The following is a 20,221-nucleotide window of genomic DNA, read 5'->3' on the forward strand; positions in this document are numbered from 1 at the left end:
TTTCTGATATATACAGCGCTTTAATCACGTTGAAATATCGAAAAATAAATTTTAAAAAATAAAACGAAGTAAATAGGAAAAAAAATTAAAAAATACTCCGTGACCAGGACCGAACCCCTGACCACCCAGTCTACAAACTTCTTTACCCTTTGCGTTAACAACCACACCACGACTCGCACGATGCTTCCACGAATATATAGCTAAAAGAGCTTCTTTCCAGTTAATTAACAAAATCTATTTTGGCTCTTTATGTGCCCCCTAATTAGTGTATAAATATTCCCTTTGGTACGATTGCTTGGTATATAAATCTCTAATTTCTGGCAGAGTTTGAAAATTATAAGTTAATATTAAAGGGAGTTACGGAGTGAGTCGTGTGCTTAGCTCCGGAGTCGAAATTTATCCGTTTTTCAGCTATTATTCCCTCTTTCCCGAAGAAAAATTATTTTTCTGATATATACAGCACTTTAATCACGTTGAAATATAGAAAAATAAATTTTTAAAAATAAAACGAAGTAAATAGAAAAAAAAATTAAAAAAAACTCCGCGACCAGGACCGAACCCCTGACCACCCAGTCTACAAACTTCTTTATCCTTTGCGTTAACAACCACACCACGACTCGCACGTTGCTTCCACGAATATATAGATAAAAGAGCTTCTTTCCAGTTAATTAACAAAATCTATTTTGGCTCTTTATGTGCCCCCTAATTAGTGTATAAATATTCCCTTTGGTACGATTGTTTGGTATATAAATCTCTAATTTCTAGCAGAGTTTGAAAATTATAAGTTAATATTAAAGGGAGTTACGGAGTGAGTCGTGTGCTTAGCTCCGGAGTCGAAATTTATCCGTTTTTCAGCTATTATTCCCTCTTTCCCGAAGAAAAATTATTTTTCTGATATATACAGCGCTTTAATCACGTTGAAATATAGAAAAATAAATTTTTAAAAATAAAACGAAGTAAATAGAAAAAAAAATTAAAAAATACTCCGCGACCAGGACCGAACCCCTGACCACCCAGTCTACAAACTTCTTTATCCCTTGCGTTAACAACCACACCACGACTCGCACGTTGCTTCTACGAATATATAGCTAAAAGAGCTTCTTTCCAGTTAATTAACAAAATCTATTTTGGCTCTTTATGTGCCCCCTAATTAGTGTATAAATATTCCCTTTGGTACGATTGTTTGGTATATAAATCTCTAATTTCTGGCAGAGTTTGAAAATTATAAGTTAATATTAAAGGGAGTTACGGAGTGAGTCGTGTGCTTAGCTCCGGAGTCGAAATTTATCCGTTTTTCAGCTATTATTCCCTCTTTCCAGAAGAAAAATTATTTTTCTGATATATACAGCGCTTTAATCACGTTGAAATATCGAAAAATAAATTTTAAAAAATAAAACGAAGTAAATAGGAAAAAAAATTAAAAAATACTCCGTGACCAGGACCGAACCCCTGACCACCCAGTCTACAAACTTCTTTACCCTTTGCGTTAACAACCACACCACGACTCGCACGATGCTTCCACGAATATATAGCTAAAAGAGCTTCTTTCCAGTTAATTAACAAAATCTATTTTGGCTTTTTATGTGCCCCCTAATTAGTGTATAAATATTCCCTTTGGTACGATTGCTTGGTATATAAATCTCTAATTTCTGGCAGAGTTTGAAAATTATAAGTTAATATTAAAGGGAGTTACGGAGTGAGTCGTGTGCTTAGCTCCGGAGTCGAAATTTATCCGTTTTTCAGCTATTATTCCCTCTTTCCCGAAGAAAAATTATTTTTCTGATATATACAGCGCTTTTATCACGTTGAAATATAGAAAAATAAATTTTTAAAAATAAAACGAAGTAAATAGAAAAAAAAATTAAAAAATACTCCGCGACCAGGACCGAACCCCTGACCACCCAGTCTACAAACTTCTTTATCCTTTGCGTTAACAACCACACCACGACTCGCACGTTGCTTCCACGAATATATAGATAAAAGAGCTTCTTTCCAGTTAATTAACAAAATCTATTTTGGCTCTTTATGTGCCCCCTAATTAGTGTATAAATATTCCCTTTGGTACGATTGTTTGGTATATAAATCTCTAATTTCTAGCAGAGTTTGAAAATTATAAGTTAATATTAAAGGGAGTTACGGAGTGAGTCGTGTGCTTAGCTCCGGAGTCGAAATTTATCCGTTTTTCAGCTATTATTCCCTCTTTCCCGAAGAAAAATAATTTTTCTGATATATACAGCGCTTTTATCACGTTGAAATACAGAAAAATAAATTTTTAAAAATAAAACGAAGTAAATAGAAAAAAAAATTAAAAAATACTCCGTGACCAGGACCGAACCCCTGACCACCCAGTCTACAAACTTCTTTACCCTTTGCGTTAACAACCACACCACGACTCGCACGTTGCTTCCACGAATATAGAGCTAAAAGAGCTTCTTTCCAGTTAATTAACAAAATCTATTTTGGCTCTTTATGTGCCCCCTAATTAGTGTATAAATATTCCCTTTGGTACGATTGTTTGGTATATAAATCTCTAATTTCTGGCAGAGTTTGAAAATTATAAGTTAATATTAAAGGGAGTTACGGAGTGAGTCGTGTGCTTAGCGCCGGAGTCGAAATTTATCCGTTTTTCAGCTATTATTCCCTCTTTCCAGAAGAAAAATTATTTTTCTGATATATACAGCGCTTTAATCACGTTGAAATATAGAAAAATAAATTTTTAAAAATAAAACGAAGTAAATAGAAAAAAAAATTAAAAAATACTCCGCGACCAGGACCGAACCCCTGACCACCCAGTCTACAAACTTCTTTATCCCTTGCGTTAACAACCACACCACGACTCGCACGTTGCTTCCACGAATATATAGCTAAAAGAGCTTCTTTCCAGTTAATTAACAAAATCTATTTTGGCTCTTTATGTGCCCCCTAATTAGTGTATAAATATTCCATTTGGTACGATTGTTTGGTATATAAATCTCTAATTTCTGGCAGAGTTTGAAAATTATAAGTTAATATTAAAGGGAGTTACGGAGTGAGTCGTGTGCTTAGCGCCGGAGTCGAAATTTATCCGTTTTTCAGCTATTATTCCCTCTTTCCAGAAGAAAAATTATTTTTCTGATATATACAGCGCTTTAATCACGTTGAAATATAGAAAAATAAATTTTTAAAAATAAAACGAAGTAAATAGAAAAAAAAATTAAAAAATACTCCGCGACCAGGACCGAACCCCTGACCACCCAGTCTACAAACTTCTTTATCCCTTGCGTTAACAACCACACCACGACTCGCACGTTGCTTCCATGAATATATAGCTAAAAGAGCTTCTTTCCAGTTAATTAACAAAATCTATTTTGGCTCTTTATGTGCCCCCTAATTAGTGTATAAATATTCCCTTTGGTACGATTGTTTGGTATATAAATCTCTAATTTCTGGCAGAGTTTGAAAATTATAAGTTAATATTAAAGGGAGTTACGGAGTGAGTCGTGTGCTTAGCTCCGGAGTCGAAATTTATCCGTTTTTCAGCTATTATTCCCTCTTTCCCGAAGAAAAATTATTTTTCTGATATATACAGCGCTTTAATCACGTTGAAATATCGAAAAATAAATTTTAAAAAATAAAACGAAGTAAATAGGAAAAAAAATTAAAAAATACTCCGTGACCAGGACCGAACCCCTGACCACCCAGTCTACAAACTTCTTTACCCTTTGCGTTAACAACCACACCACGACTCGCACGATGCTTCCACGAATATATAGCTAAAAGAGCTTCTTTCCAGTTAATTAACAAAATCTATTTTGGCTCTTTATGTGCCCCCTAATTAGTGTATAAATATTCCCTTTGGTACGATTGCTTGGTATATAAATCTCTAATTTCTGGCAGAGTTTGAAAATTATAAGTTAATATTAAAGGGAGTTACGGAGTGAGTCGTGTGCTTAGCTCCGGAGTCGAAATTTATCCGTTTTTCAGCTATTATTCCCTCTTTCCCGAAGAAAAATTATTTTTCTGATATATACAGCACTTTAATCACGTTGAAATATAGAAAAATAAATTTTTAAAAATAAAACGAAGTAAATAGAAAAAAAAATTAAAAAAAACTCCGCGACCAGGACCGAACCCCTGACCACCCAGTCTACAAACTTCTTTATCCTTTGCGTTAACAACCACACCACGACTCGCACGTTGCTTCCACGAATATATAGATAAAAGAGCTTCTTTCCAGTTAATTAACAAAATCTATTTTGGCTCTTTATGTGCCCCCTAATTAGTGTATAAATATTCCCTTTGGTACGATTGTTTGGTATATAAATCTCTAATTTCTAGCAGAGTTTGAAAATTATAAGTTAATATTAAAGGGAGTTACGGAGTGAGTCGTGTGCTTAGCTCCGGAGTCGAAATTTATCCGTTTTTCAGCTATTATTCCCTCTTTCCCGAAGAAAAATTATTTTTCTGATATATACAGCGCTTTAATCACGTTGAAATATAGAAAAATAAATTTTTAAAAATAAAACGAAGTAAATAGAAAAAAAAATTAAAAAATACTCCGCGACCAGGACCGAACCCCTGACCACCCAGTCTACAAACTTCTTTATCCCTTGCGTTAACAACCACACCACGACTCGCACGTTGCTTCTACGAATATATAGCTAAAAGAGCTTCTTTCCAGTTAATTAACAAAATCTATTTTGGCTCTTTATGTGCCCCCTAATTAGTGTATAAATATTCCCTTTGGTACGATTGTTTGGTATATAAATCTCTAATTTCTGGCAGAGTTTGAAAATTATAAGTTAATATTAAAGGGAGTTACGGAGTGAGTCGTGTGCTTAGCTCCGGAGTCGAAATTTATCCGTTTTTCAGCTATTATTCCCTCTTTCCAGAAGAAAAATTATTTTTCTGATATATACAGCGCTTTAATCACGTTGAAATATCGAAAAATAAATTTTAAAAAATAAAACGAAGTAAATAGGAAAAAAAATTAAAAAATACTCCGTGACCAGGACCGAACCCCTGACCACCCAGTCTACAAACTTCTTTACCCTTTGCGTTAACAACCACACCACGACTCGCACGATGCTTCCACGAATATATAGCTAAAAGAGCTTCTTTCCAGTTAATTAACAAAATCTATTTTGGCTTTTTATGTGCCCCCTAATTAGTGTATAAATATTCCCTTTGGTACGATTGCTTGGTATATAAATCTCTAATTTCTGGCAGAGTTTGAAAATTATAAGTTAATATTAAAGGGAGTTACGGAGTGAGTCGTGTGCTTAGCTCCGGAGTCGAAATTTATCCGTTTTTCAGCTATTATTCCCTCTTTCCCGAAGAAAAATTATTTTTCTGATATATACAGCGCTTTAATCACGTTGAAATATAGAAAAATAAATTTTTAAAAATAAAACGAAGTAAATAGAAAAAAAAATTAAAAAATACTCCGCGACCAGGACCGAACCCCTGACCACCCAGTCTACAAACTTCTTTATCCTTTGCGTTAACAACCACACCACGACTCGCACGTTGCTTCCACGAATATATAGATAAAAGAGCTTCTTTCCAGTTAATTAACAAAATCTATTTTGGCTCTTTATGTGCCCCCTAATTAGTGTATAAATATTCCCTTTGGTACGATTGTTTGGTATATAAATCTCTAATTTCTAGCAGAGTTTGAAAATTATAAGTTAATATTAAAGGGAGTTACGGAGTGAGTCGTGTGCTTTGCTCCGGAGTCGAAATTTATCCGTTTTTCAGCTATTATTCCCTCTTTCTCGAAGAAAAATAATTTTTCTGATATATACAGCGCTTTTATCACGTTGAAATACAGAAAAATAAATTTTTAAAAATAAAACGAAGTAAATAGAAAAAAAAATTAAAAAATACTCCGTGACCAGGACCGAACCCCTGACCACCCAGTCTACAAACTTCTTTACCCTTTGCGTTAACAACCACACCACGACTCGCACGTTGCTTCCACGAATATATAGCTAAAAGAGCTTCTTTCCGGTTAATTAACAAAATCTATTTTGGCTCTTTATATGCCCCCTAATTAGTGTATAAATATTCCCTTTGGTACGATTGTTTGGAATATAGAACTCTAATTTCTGGCTGATTTTGAAAATTATAAGTTAATATTAAAGGGAGTTACGGAGTGAGTCGTGTGCTTAGTTCCGGAGTCGAAATTTATCCGTTTTTCAGCTATTATTCCCTCTTTCCCGAAGAAAAATAATTTTTCTGATATATACAGCGCTTTTATCACGTTGAAATATAGAAAAATAAATTTTTAAAAATAAAACGAAGTAAATTGAAAAAAAATTAAAAAATACTCCGTGACCAGGACCGAGCCCCTCACCACCCAGTCTACAAACTTCTTTATCCTTTGCGTTAACAACCACACCACGACTCGCACGTTGCTTCCACGAATATATAGCTAAAAGAGCTTCTTTCCGGTTAATTAACAAAATCTATTTTGGCTCTTTATGTGCCAACTAATTAGTGTATAAATATTCCCTTTGGTACGATTGTTTGGTATATAAAACTCTAATTTCTGGCAGAGTTTGAAAATTATAAGTTAATATTAAAGGGAGTTACGGAGTGAGTCGTGTGCTTAGCTCCGGAGTCGAAATTTATCCGTTTTTCAGCTATTATTCCCTCTTTCCCGAAGAAAAATAGTTTTTCTGATATATACAGCGCTTTAATCACGTTGAAATATCGAAAAATAAATTTTAAAAAATAAAACGAAGTAAATAGAAAAAAAAATTAAAAAATACTCCGTGACCAGGACCGAACCCCTGACCACCCAGTCTACAAACTTCTTTACCCTTTGCGTTAACAACCACACCACGACTCGCACGTTGCTTCCACGAATATATAGCTAAAAGAGCTTCTTTCCAGTTAATTAACAAAATCTATTTTGGCACTTTATGTGCCCCCTAATTAGTGTATAAATATTCCCTTTGGTACGATTTCTTGGTATATAAATCTCTAATTTCTGGCAGAGTTTGAAAATTATAAGTTAATATTAAAGGGAGTTACGGAGTGAGTCGTGTGCTTAGCTCCGGAGTCGAAATTTATCCGTTTTTCAGCTATTATTCCCTCTTTCCCGAAGAAAAATTATTTTTCTGATATATACAGCGCTTTAATCACGTTGAAATATAGAAAAATAAATTTTTAAAAATAAAACGAAGTAAATAGAAAAAAAAAATTAAAAAATACTCCGCGATCAGGACCGAACCCCTGACCACCCAGTCTACAAACTTCTTTATCCTTTGCGTTAACAACCACACCACGACTCGCACGTTGCTTCCACGAATATATAGATAAAAGAGCTTCTTTCCAGTTAATTAACAAAAGCTATTTTGGCTCTTTATGTGCCCCCTAATTAGTGTATAAATATTCCCTTTGGTACGATTGTTTGGTATATAAATCTCTAATTTCTGGCAGAGTTTGAAAATTATAAGTTAATATTAAAGGGAGTTACGGAGTGAGTCGTGTGCTTAGCTCCGGAGTCGAAATTTATCCGTTTTTCAGCTATTATTCCCTCTTTCCCGAAGAAAAATAATTTTTCTGATATATACAGCGCTTTTATCACGTTGAAATATAGAAAAATAAATTTTTAAAAATAAAACGAAGTAAATAGAAAAAAAAATTAAAAAATACTCCTTGACCAGGACCGAACCCCTGACCACCCAGTCTACAAACTTCTTTACCCTTTGCGTTAACAACCACACCACGACTCGCACGTTGCTTCCACGAATATATAGCTAAAAGAGCTTCTTTCCGGTTAATTAACAAAATCTATTTTGGCTCTTTATGTGCCAACTAATTAGTGTATAAATATTCCCTTTGGTACGATTGCTTGGTATATAAATCTCTAATTTCTGGCAGAGTTTGAAAATTATAAGTTAAAATTAAAGGGAGTTACGGAGTGAGTCGTGTGCTTAGCTCCGGAGTCGAAATTTATCCGTTTTTCAGCTATTATTCCCTCTTTCCCGAAGAAAAATTATTTTTCTGATATATACAGCGCTTTAATCACGTTGAAATATAGAAAAATAAATTTTTAAAAATAAAACGAAGTAAATAGAAAAAAAAATTAAAAAATACTCCGCGACCAGGACCGAACCCCTGACCACCCAGTCTACAAACTTCTTTATCCTTTGCGTTAACAACCCCATCACGACTCGCACGTTGCTTCCACGAATATATAGCTAAAAGAGCTTCTTTCCAGTTAATTAACAAAATCTATTTTGGCTCTTTATGTGCCCCCTAATTAGTGTATAAATATTCCCTTTGGTACGATTGTTTGGTATATAAATCTCTAATTTCTGGCAGAGTTTGAAAATTATAAGTTAATATTAAAAGGAGTTACGGAGTGAGTCGTGTGCTTAGCTCCGGAGTCGAAATTTATCCGTTTTTCAGCTATTATTCCCTCTTTCCCGAAGAAAAATAGTTTTTCTGATATATACAGCGCTTTAATCACGTTGAAATATCGAAAAATAAATTTTAAAAAATAAAACGAAGTAAATAGAAAAAAAAATTAAAAAATACTCCGTGACCAGGACCGAACCCCTGACCACCCAGTCTACAAACTTCTTTACCCTTTGCGTTAACAACCACACCACGACTCGCACGTTGCTTCCACGAATATATAGCTAAAAGAGCTTCTTTCCAGTTAATTAACAAAATCTATTTTGGCACTTTATGTGCCCCCTAATTAGTGTATAAATATTCCCTTTGGTACGATTTCTTGGTATATAAATCTCTAATTTCTGGCAGAGTTTGAAAATTATAAGTTAATATTAAAGGGAGTTACGGAGTGAGTCGTGTGCTTAGCTCCGGAGTCGAAATTTATCCGTTTTTCAGCTATTATTCCCTCTTTCCCGAAGAAAAATTATTTTTCTGATATATACAGCGCTTTAATCACGTTGAAATATAGAAAAATAAATTTTTAAAAATAAAACGAAGTAAATAGAAAAAAAAATTAAAAAATACTCCGCGATCAGGACCGAACCCCTGACCACCCAGTCTACAAACTTCTTTATCCTTTGCGTTAACAACCGCACCACGACTCGCACGTTGCTTCCACGAATATATAGATAAAAGAGCTTCTTTCCAGTTAATTAACAAAAGCTATTTTGGCTCTTTATGTGCCCCCTAATTAGTGTATAAATATTCCCTTTGGTACGATTGTTTGGTATATAAATCTCTAATTTCTGGCAGAGTTTGAAAATTATAAGTTAATATTAAAGGGAGTTACGGAGTGAGTCGTGTGCTTAGCTCCGGAGTCGAAATTTATCCGTTTTTCAGCTATTATTCCCTCTTTCCCGAAGAAAAATAATTTTTCTGATATATACAGCGCTTTTATCACGTTGAAATATAGAAAAATAAATTTTTAAAAATAAAACGAAGTAAATAGAAAAAAAAATTAAAAAATACTCCTTGACCAGGACCGAACCCCTGACCACCCAGTCTACAAACTTCTTTACCCTTTGCGTTAACAACCACACCACGACTCGCACGTTGCTTCCACGAATATATAGCTAAAAGAGCTTCTTTCCGGTTAATTAACAAAATCTATTTTGGCTCTTTATGTGCCAACTAATTAGTGTATAAATATTCCCTTTGGTACGATTGCTTGGTATATAAATCTCTAATTTCTGGCAGAGTTTGAAAATTATAAGTTAATATTAAAGGGAGTTACGGAGTGAGTCGTGTGCTTAGCTCCGGAGTCGAAATTTATCCGTTTTTCAGCTATTATTCCCTCTTTCCCGAAGAAAAATTATTTTTCTGATATATACAGCGCTTTAATCACGTTGAAATATAGAAAAATAAATTTTTAAAAATAAAACGAAGTAAATAGAAAAAAAAATTAAAAAATACTCCGCGACCAGGACCGAACCCCTGACCACCCAGTCTACAAACTTCTTTATCCTTTGCGTTAACAACCACATCACGACTCGCACGTTGCTTCCACGAATATATAGCTAAAAGAGCTTCTTTCCAGTTAATTAACAAAATCTATTTTGGCTCTTTATGTGCCCCCTAATTAGTGTATAAATATTCCCTTTGGTACGATTGCTTGGTATATAAATCTCTAATTTCTGGCAGAGTTTGAAAATTATAAGTTAATATTAAAGGGAGTTACGGAGTGAGTCGTGTGCTTAGCTCCGGAGTCGAAATTTATCCGTTTTTCAGCTATTATTCCCTCTTTCCCGAAGAAAAATTATTTTTCTGATATATACAGCACTTTAATCACGTTGAAATATAGAAAAATAAATTTTTAAAAATAAAACGAAGTAAATAGAAAAAAAAATTAAAAAAAACTCCGCGACCAGGACCGAACCCCTGACCACCCAGTCTACAAACTTCTTTATCCTTTGCGTTAACAACCACACCACGACTCGCACGTTGCTTCCACGAATATATAGATAAAAGAGCTTCTTTCCAGTTAATTAACAAAATCTATTTTGGCTCTTTATGTGCCCCCTAATTAGTGTATAAATATTCCCTTTGGTACGATTGTTTGGTATATAAATCTCTAATTTCTAGCAGAGTTTGAAAATTATAAGTTAATATTAAAGGGAGTTACGGAGTGAGTCGTGTGCTTAGCTCCGGAGTCGAAATTTATCCGTTTTTCAGCTATTATTCCCTCTTTCCCGAAGAAAAATTATTTTTCTGATATATACAGCGCTTTAATCACGTTGAAATATCGAAAAATAAATTTTTAAAAATAAAACGAAGTAAATAGAAAAAAAAATTAAAAAATACTCCGTGACCAGGACCGAACCCCTGACCACCCAGTCTACAAACTTCTTTACCCTTTGCGTTAACAACCACACCACGACTCGCACGATGCTTCCACGAATATATAGCTAAAAGAGCTTCTTTCCAGTTAATTAACAAAATCTATTTTGGCTTTTTATGTGCCCCCTAATTAGTGTATAAATATTCCCTTTGGTACGATTGCTTGGTATATAAATCTCTAATTTCTGGCAGAGTTTGAAAATTATAAGTTAATATTAAAGGGAGTTACGGAGTGAGTCGTGTGCTTAGCTCCGGAGTCGAAATTTATCCGTTTTTCAGCTATTATTCCCTCTTTCCCGAAGAAAAATTATTTTTCTGATATATACAGCGCTTTAATCACGTTGAAATATAGAAAAATAAATTTTTAAAAATAAAACGAAGTAAATAGAAAAAAAAATTAAAAAATACTCCGCGACCAGGACCGAACCCCTGACCACCCAGTCTACAAACTTCTTTATCCTTTGCGTTAACAACCACACCACGACTCGCACGTTGCTTCCACGAATATATAGATAAAAGAGCTTCTTTCCAGTTAATTAACAAAATCTATTTTGGCTCTTTATGTGCCCCCTAATTAGTGTATAAATATTCCCTTTGGTACGATTGTTTGGTATATAAATCTCTAATTTCTAGCAGAGTTTGAAAATTATAAGTTAATATTAAAGGGAGTTACGGAGTGAGTCGTGTGCTTTGCTCCGGAGTCGAAATTTATCCGTTTTTCAGCTATTATTCCCTCTTTCTCGAAGAAAAATAATTTTTCTGATATATACAGCGCTTTTATCACGTTGAAATACAGAAAAATAAATTTTTAAAAATAAAACGAAGTAAATAGAAAAAAAAATTAAAAAATACTCCGTGACCAGGACCGAACCCCTGACCACCCAGTCTACAAACTTCTTTACCCTTTGCGTTAACAACCACACCACGACTCGCACGTTGCTTCCACGAATATATAGCTAAAAGAGCTTCTTTCCGGTTAATTAACAAAATCTATTTTGGCTCTTTATATGCCCCCTAATTAGTGTATAAATATTCCCTTTGGTACGATTGTTTGGAATATAGAACTCTAATTTCTGGCTGATTTTGAAAATTATAAGTTAATATTAAAGGGAGTTACGGAGTGAGTCGTGTGCTTAGTTCCGGAGTCGAAATTTATCCGTTTTTCAGCTATTATTCCCTCTTTCCCGAAGAAAAATAATTTTTCTGATATATACAGCGCTTTTATCACGTTGAAATATAGAAAAATAAATTTTTAAAAATAAAACGAAGTAAATTGAAAAAAAATTAAAAAATACTCCGTGACCAGGACCGAGCCCCTCACCACCCAGTCTACAAACTTCTTTATCCTTTGCGTTAACAACCACACCACGACTCGCACGTTGCTTCCACGAATATATAGCTAAAAGAGCTTCTTTCCGGTTAATTAACAAAATCTATTTTGGCTCTTTATGTGCCAACTAATTAGTGTATAAATATTCCCTTTGGTACGATTGTTTGGTATATAAAACTCTAATTTCTGGCAGAGTTTGAAAATTATAAGTTAATATTAAAGGGAGTTACGGAGTGAGTCGTGTGCTTAGCTCCGGAGTCGAAATTTATCCGTTTTTCAGCTATTATTCCCTCTTTCCCGAAGAAAAATAGTTTTTCTGATATATACAGCGCTTTAATCACGTTGAAATATCGAAAAATAAATTTTAAAAAATAAAACGAAGTAAATAGAAAAAAAAATTAAAAAATACTCCGTGACCAGGACCGAACCCCTGACCACCCAGTCTACAAACTTCTTTACCCTTTGCGTTAACAACCACACCACGACTCGCACGTTGCTTCCACGAATATATAGCTAAAAGAGCTTCTTTCCAGTTAATTAACAAAATCTATTTTGGCACTTTATGTGCCCCCTAATTAGTGTATAAATATTCCCTTTGGTACGATTTCTTGGTATATAAATCTCTAATTTCTGGCAGAGTTTGAAAATTATAAGTTAATATTAAAGGGAGTTACGGAGTGAGTCGTGTGCTTAGCTCCGGAGTCGAAATTTATCCGTTTTTCAGCTATTATTCCCTCTTTCCCGAAGAAAAATTATTTTTCTGATATATACAGCGCTTTAATCACGTTGAAATATAGAAAAATAAATTTTTAAAAATAAAACGAAGTAAATAGAAAAAAAAAATTAAAAAATACTCCGCGATCAGGACCGAACCCCTGACCACCCAGTCTACAAACTTCTTTATCCTTTGCGTTAACAACCACACCACGACTCGCACGTTGCTTCCACGAATATATAGATAAAAGAGCTTCTTTCCAGTTAATTAACAAAAGCTATTTTGGCTCTTTATGTGCCCCCTAATTAGTGTATAAATATTCCCTTTGGTACGATTGTTTGGTATATAAATCTCTAATTTCTGGCAGAGTTTGAAAATTATAAGTTAATATTAAAGGGAGTTACGGAGTGAGTCGTGTGCTTAGCTCCGGAGTCGAAATTTATCCGTTTTTCAGCTATTATTCCCTCTTTCCCGAAGAAAAATAATTTTTCTGATATATACAGCGCTTTTATCACGTTGAAATATAGAAAAATAAATTTTTAAAAATAAAACGAAGTAAATAGAAAAAAAAATTAAAAAATACTCCTTGACCAGGACCGAACCCCTGACCACCCAGTCTACAAACTTCTTTACCCTTTGCGTTAACAACCACACCACGACTCGCACGTTGCTTCCACGAATATATAGCTAAAAGAGCTTCTTTCCGGTTAATTAACAAAATCTATTTTGGCTCTTTATGTGCCAACTAATTAGTGTATAAATATTCCCTTTGGTACGATTGCTTGGTATATAAATCTCTAATTTCTGGCAGAGTTTGAAAATTATAAGTTAAAATTAAAGGGAGTTACGGAGTGAGTCGTGTGCTTAGCTCCGGAGTCGAAATTTATCCGTTTTTCAGCTATTATTCCCTCTTTCCCGAAGAAAAATTATTTTTCTGATATATACAGCGCTTTAATCACGTTGAAATATAGAAAAATAAATTTTTAAAAATAAAACGAAGTAAATAGAAAAAAAAATTAAAAAATACTCCGCGACCAGGACCGAACCCCTGACCACCCAGTCTACAAACTTCTTTATCCTTTGCGTTAACAACCCCATCACGACTCGCACGTTGCTTCCACGAATATATAGCTAAAAGAGCTTCTTTCCAGTTAATTAACAAAATCTATTTTGGCTCTTTATGTGCCCCCTAATTAGTGTATAAATATTCCCTTTGGTACGATTGTTTGGTATATAAATCTCTAATTTCTGGCAGAGTTTGAAAATTATAAGTTAATATTAAAAGGAGTTACGGAGTGAGTCGTGTGCTTAGCTCCGGAGTCGAAATTTATCCGTTTTTCAGCTATTATTCCCTCTTTCCCGAAGAAAAATAGTTTTTCTGATATATACAGCGCTTTAATCACGTTGAAATATCGAAAAATAAATTTTAAAAAATAAAACGAAGTAAATAGAAAAAAAAATTAAAAAATACTCCGTGACCAGGACCGAACCCCTGACCACCCAGTCTACAAACTTCTTTACCCTTTGCGTTAACAACCACACCACGACTCGCACGTTGCTTCCACGAATATATAGCTAAAAGAGCTTCTTTCCAGTTAATTAACAAAATCTATTTTGGCACTTTATGTGCCCCCTAATTAGTGTATAAATATTCCCTTTGGTACGATTTCTTGGTATATAAATCTCTAATTTCTGGCAGAGTTTGAAAATTATAAGTTAATATTAAAGGGAGTTACGGAGTGAGTCGTGTGCTTAGCTCCGGAGTCGAAATTTATCCGTTTTTCAGCTATTATTCCCTCTTTCCCGAAGAAAAATTATTTTTCTGATATATACAGCGCTTTAATCACGTTGAAATATAGAAAAATAAATTTTTAAAAATAAAACGAAGTAAATAGAAAAAAAAATTAAAAAATACTCCGCGATCAGGACCGAACCCCTGACCACCCAGTCTACAAACTTCTTTATCCTTTGCGTTAACAACCGCACCACGACTCGCACGTTGCTTCCACGAATATATAGATAAAAGAGCTTCTTTCCAGTTAATTAACAAAAGCTATTTTGGCTCTTTATGTGCCCCCTAATTAGTGTATAAATATTCCCTTTGGTACGATTGTTTGGTATATAAATCTCTAATTTCTGGCAGAGTTTGAAAATTATAAGTTAATATTAAAGGGAGTTACGGAGTGAGTCGTGTGCTTAGCTCCGGAGTCGAAATTTATCCGTTTTTCAGCTATTATTCCCTCTTTCCCGAAGAAAAATAATTTTTCTGATATATACAGCGCTTTTATCACGTTGAAATATAGAAAAATAAATTTTTAAAAATAAAACGAAGTAAATAGAAAAAAAAATTAAAAAATACTCCTTGACCAGGACCGAACCCCTGACCACCCAGTCTACAAACTTCTTTACCCTTTGCGTTAACAACCACACCACGACTCGCACGTTGCTTCCACGAATATATAGCTAAAAGAGCTTCTTTCCGGTTAATTAACAAAATCTATTTTGGCTCTTTATGTGCCAACTAATTAGTGTATAAATATTCCCTTTGGTACGATTGCTTGGTATATAAATCTCTAATTTCTGGCAGAGTTTGAAAATTATAAGTTAATATTAAAGGGAGTTACGGAGTGAGTCGTGTGCTTAGCTCCGGAGTCGAAATTTATCCGTTTTTCAGCTATTATTCCCTCTTTCCCGAAGAAAAATTATTTTTCTGATATATACAGCGCTTTAATCACGTTGAAATATAGAAAAATAAATTTTTAAAAATAAAACGAAGTAAATAGAAAAAAAAATTAAAAAATACTCCGCGACCAGGACCGAACCCCTGACCACCCAGTCTACAAACTTCTTTATCCTTTGCGTTAACAACCACATCACGACTCGCACGTTGCTTCCACGAATATATAGCTAAAAGAGCTTCTTTCCAGTTAATTAACAAAATCTATTTTGGCTCTTTATGTGCCCCCTAATTAGTGTATAAATATTCCCTTTGGTACGATTGTTTGGTATATAAATCTCTAATTTCTGGCAGAGTTTGAAAATTATAAGTTAATATTAAAGGGAGTTACGGAGTGAGTCGTGTGCTTAGCTCCGGAGTCGAAATTTATCCGTTTTTCAGCTATTATTCCCTCTTTCCCGAAGAAAAATAATTTTTCTTATATATACAGCGCTTTAATCACGTTGAAATATCGAAAAATAAATTTTAAAAAATAAAACGAAGTAAATAGAAAAAAAAATTAAAAAATACTCCGTGACCAGGACCGAACCCCTGACCACCCAGTCTACAAACTTCTTTACCCTTTGCGTTAACAACCACACCACGACTCGCACGTTGCTTCCACGAATATATAGCTAAAAGAGCTTCTTTCCAGTTAATTAACAAAATCTATTTTGGCACTTTATGTGCCCCCTAATTAGTGTATAAATATTCCCTTTGGTACGATTGCTTGGTATATAAATCTCTAATTTCTGGCTGAGTTTGAAAATTATAAGTTAATATTAAAGGGAGTTACGGAGTGAGTCGTGTGCTTAGCTCCGGAGTCGAAATTTATCCGTTTTTCAGATATTATTCCCTCTTTCCCGAAGAAAAATTATTTTTCTGATATATACAGCGGTTTAATCACGTTGAAATATAGAAAAATAAATTTTTAAAAATAAAACGAAGTAAATAGAAAAAAAAATTAAAAAATACTCCGCGACCAGGACCGAACCCCTGACCACCCAGTCTACAAACTTCTTTATCCCTTGCGTTAACAACCACACCACGACTCGCACGTTGCTTCCACGAATATATAGCTAAAAGAGCTTCTTTCCAGTTAATTAACAAAATCTATTTTGGCTCTTTATGTGCCCCCTAATTAGTGTATAAATATTCCCTTTGGTACGATTGTTTGGTATATAAATCTCTAATTTCTGGCAGTGTTTGAAAATTATAAGTTAATATTAAAGGGAGTTACGGAGTGAGTCGTGTGCTTAGCGCCGGAGTCGAAATTTATCCGTTTTTCAGCTATTATTCCCTCTTTCCAGAAGAAAAATTATTTTTCTGATATATACAGCGCTTTAATCACGTTGAAATATAGAAAAATAAATTTTTAAAAATAAAACGAAGTAAATAGAAAAAAAAATTAAAAAATACTCCGCGACCAGGACCGAACCCCTGACCACCCAGTCTACAAACTTCTTTATCCCTTGCGTTAACAACCACACCACGACTCGCACGTTGCTTCCACGAATATGTAGCTAAAAGAGCTTCTTTCCAGTTAATTAACAAAATCTATTTTGGCTCTTTATGTGCCCCCTAATTAGTGTATAAATATTCCCTTTAGTACGATTGCTTGGTATATAAATCTCTAATTTCTGGCAGAGTTTGAAAATTATAAGTTAATATTAAAGGGAGTTACGGAGTGAGTCGTGTGCTTAGCTCCGGATTCGAAATTTATCCGTTTTTCAGCTATTATTCCCTCTTTCCCGAAGAAAAATTATTTTTCTGATATATACAGCGCTTTAATCACGTTGAAATATAGAAAAATAAATTTTTAAAAATAAAACGAAGTAAATAGAAAAAAAAATTAAAAAATACTCCGCGACCAGGACCGAACCCCTGACCACCCAGTCTACAAACTTCTTTATCCTTTGCGTTAACAACCCCATCACGACTCGCACGTTGCTTCCACGAATATATAGCTAAAAGAGCTTCTTTCCAGTTAATTAACAAAATCTATTTTGGCTCTTTATGTGCCCCCTAATTAGTGTATAAATATTCCCTTTGGTACGATTGTTTGGTATATAAATCTCTAATTTCTGGCAGAGTTTGAAAATTATAAGTTAATATTAAAAGGAGTTACGGAGTGAGTCGTGTGCTTAGCTCCGGAGTCGAAATTTATCCGTTTTTCAGCTATTATTCCCTCTTTCCCGAAGAAAAATAGTTTTTCTGATATATACAGCGCTTTAATCACGTTGAAATATCGAAAAATAAATTTTAAAAAATAAAACGAAGTAAATAGAAAAAAAAATTAAAAAATACTCCGTGACCAGGACCGAACCCCTGACCACCCAGTCTACAAACTTCTTTACCCTTTGCGTTAACAACCACACCACGACTCGCACGTTGCTTCCACGAATATATAGCTAAAAGAGCTTCTTTCCAGTTAATTAACAAAATCTATTTTGGCACTTTATGTGCCCCCTAATTAGTGTATAAATATTCCCTTTGGTACGATTTCTTGGTATATAAATCTCTAATTTCTGGCAGAGTTTGAAAATTATAAGTTAATATTAAAGGGAGTTACGGAGTGAGTCGTGTGCTTAGCTCCGGAGTCGAAATTTATCCGTTTTTCAGCTATTATTCCCTCTTTCCCGAAGAAAAATTATTTTTCTGATATATACAGCGCTTTAATCACGTTGAAATATAGAAAAATAAATTTTTAAAAATAAAACGAAGTAAATAGAAAAAAAAATTAAAAAATACTCCGCGATCAGGACCGAACCCCTGACCACCCAGTCTACAAACTTCTTTATCCTTTGCGTTAACAACCGCACCACGACTCGCACGTTGCTTCCACGAATATATAGATAAAAGAGCTTCTTTCCAGTTAATTAACAAAAGCTATTTTGGCTCTTTATGTGCCCCCTAATTAGTGTATAAATATTCCCTTTGGTACGATTGTTTGGTATATAAATCTCTAATTTCTGGCAGAGTTTGAAAATTATAAGTTAATATTAAAGGGAGTTACGGAGTGAGTCGTGTGCTTAGCTCCGGAGTCGAAATTTATCCGTTTTTCAGCTATTATTCCCTCTTTCCCGAAGAAAAATAATTTTTCTGATATATACAGCGCTTTTATCACGTTGAAATATAGAAAAATAAATTTTTAAAAATAAAACGAAGTAAATAGAAAAAAAAATTAAAAAATACTCCGCGACCAGGACCGAACCCCTGACCACCCAGTCTACAAACTTCTTTATCCTTTGCGTTAACAACCACACCACGACTCGCACGTTGCTTCCACGAATATATAGATAAAAGAGCTTCTTTCCAGTTAATTAACAAAATCTATTTTGGCTCTTTATGTGCCCCCTAATTAGTGTATAAATATTCCCTTTGGTACGATTGTTTGGTATATAAATCTCTAATTTCTAGCAGAGTTTGAAAATTATAAGTTAATATTAAAGGGAGTTACGGAGTGAGTCGTGTGCTTAGCTCCGGAGTCGAAATTTATCCGTTTTTCAGCTATTATTCCCTCTTTCCCGAAGAAAAATAATTTTTCTGATATATACAGCGCTTTTATCACGTTGAAATACAGAAAAATAAATTTTTAAAAATAAAACGAAGTAAATAGAAAAAAAAATTAAAAAATACTCCGTGACCAGGACCGAACCCCTGACCACCCAGTCTTCAAACTTCTTTACCCTTTGCGTTAACAACCACACCACGACTCGCACGTTGCTTCCACGAATATATAGCTAAAAGAGCTTCTTTCCGGTTAATTAACAAAATCTATTTTGGCTCTTTATATGCCCCCTAATTAGTGTATAAATATTCCCTTTGGTACGATTGTTTGGAATATAGAACTCTAATTTCTGGCAGAGTTTGAAAATTATAAAGGAATATTAAAGGGAGTTACGGAGTGAGTCGTGTGCTTAGCTCCGGAGTCGAAATTTATCCGTTTTTCAGCTATTATTCCCTCTTTCCCGAAGAAAAATAATTTTTCTGATATATACAGCGCTTTTATCAAGTTGAAATATAGAAAAATAAATTTTTAAAAATAAAACGAAGTAAATTGAAAAAAAATTAAAAAATACTCCGTGACCAGGACCGAGCCCCTCACCACCCAGTCTACAAACTTCTTTATCCTTTGCGTTAACAACCACACCACGACTCGCACGTTGCTTCCACGAATATATAGCTAAAAGAGCTTCTTTCCGGTTAATTAACAAAATCTATTTTGGCTCTTTATGTGCCAACTAATTAGTGTATAAATATTCCCTTTGGTACGATTGTTTGATATATAAAACTCTAATTTCTGGCAGAGTTTGAAAATTATAAGTTAATATTAAAGGGAGTTACGGAGTGAGTCGTGTGCTTAGCTCCGGAGTCGAAATTTATCCGTTTTTCAGCTATTATTCCCTCTTTCCCGAAGAAAAATAGTTTTTCTGATATATACAGCGCTTTAATCACGTTGAAATATCGAAAAATAAATTTTAAAAAATAAAACGAAGTAAATAGAAAAAAAAATTAAAAAATACTCCGTGACCAGGACCGAACCCCTGACAACACCCAGTCTACAAACTTCTTTACCCTTTGCGTTAACAACCACACCACGACTCGCACGTTGCTTCCACGAATATATAGCTAAAAGAGCTTCTTTCCAGTTAATTAACAAAATCTATTT

Source organism: Parasteatoda tepidariorum, chromosome 7, assembly GCF_982258835.1.
Source record: "Parasteatoda tepidariorum strain Cologne lab strain chromosome 7, Ptep-v5.0, whole genome shotgun sequence".
Lineage (NCBI taxonomy): Eukaryota > Metazoa > Arthropoda > Arachnida > Araneae > Theridiidae > Parasteatoda > Parasteatoda tepidariorum.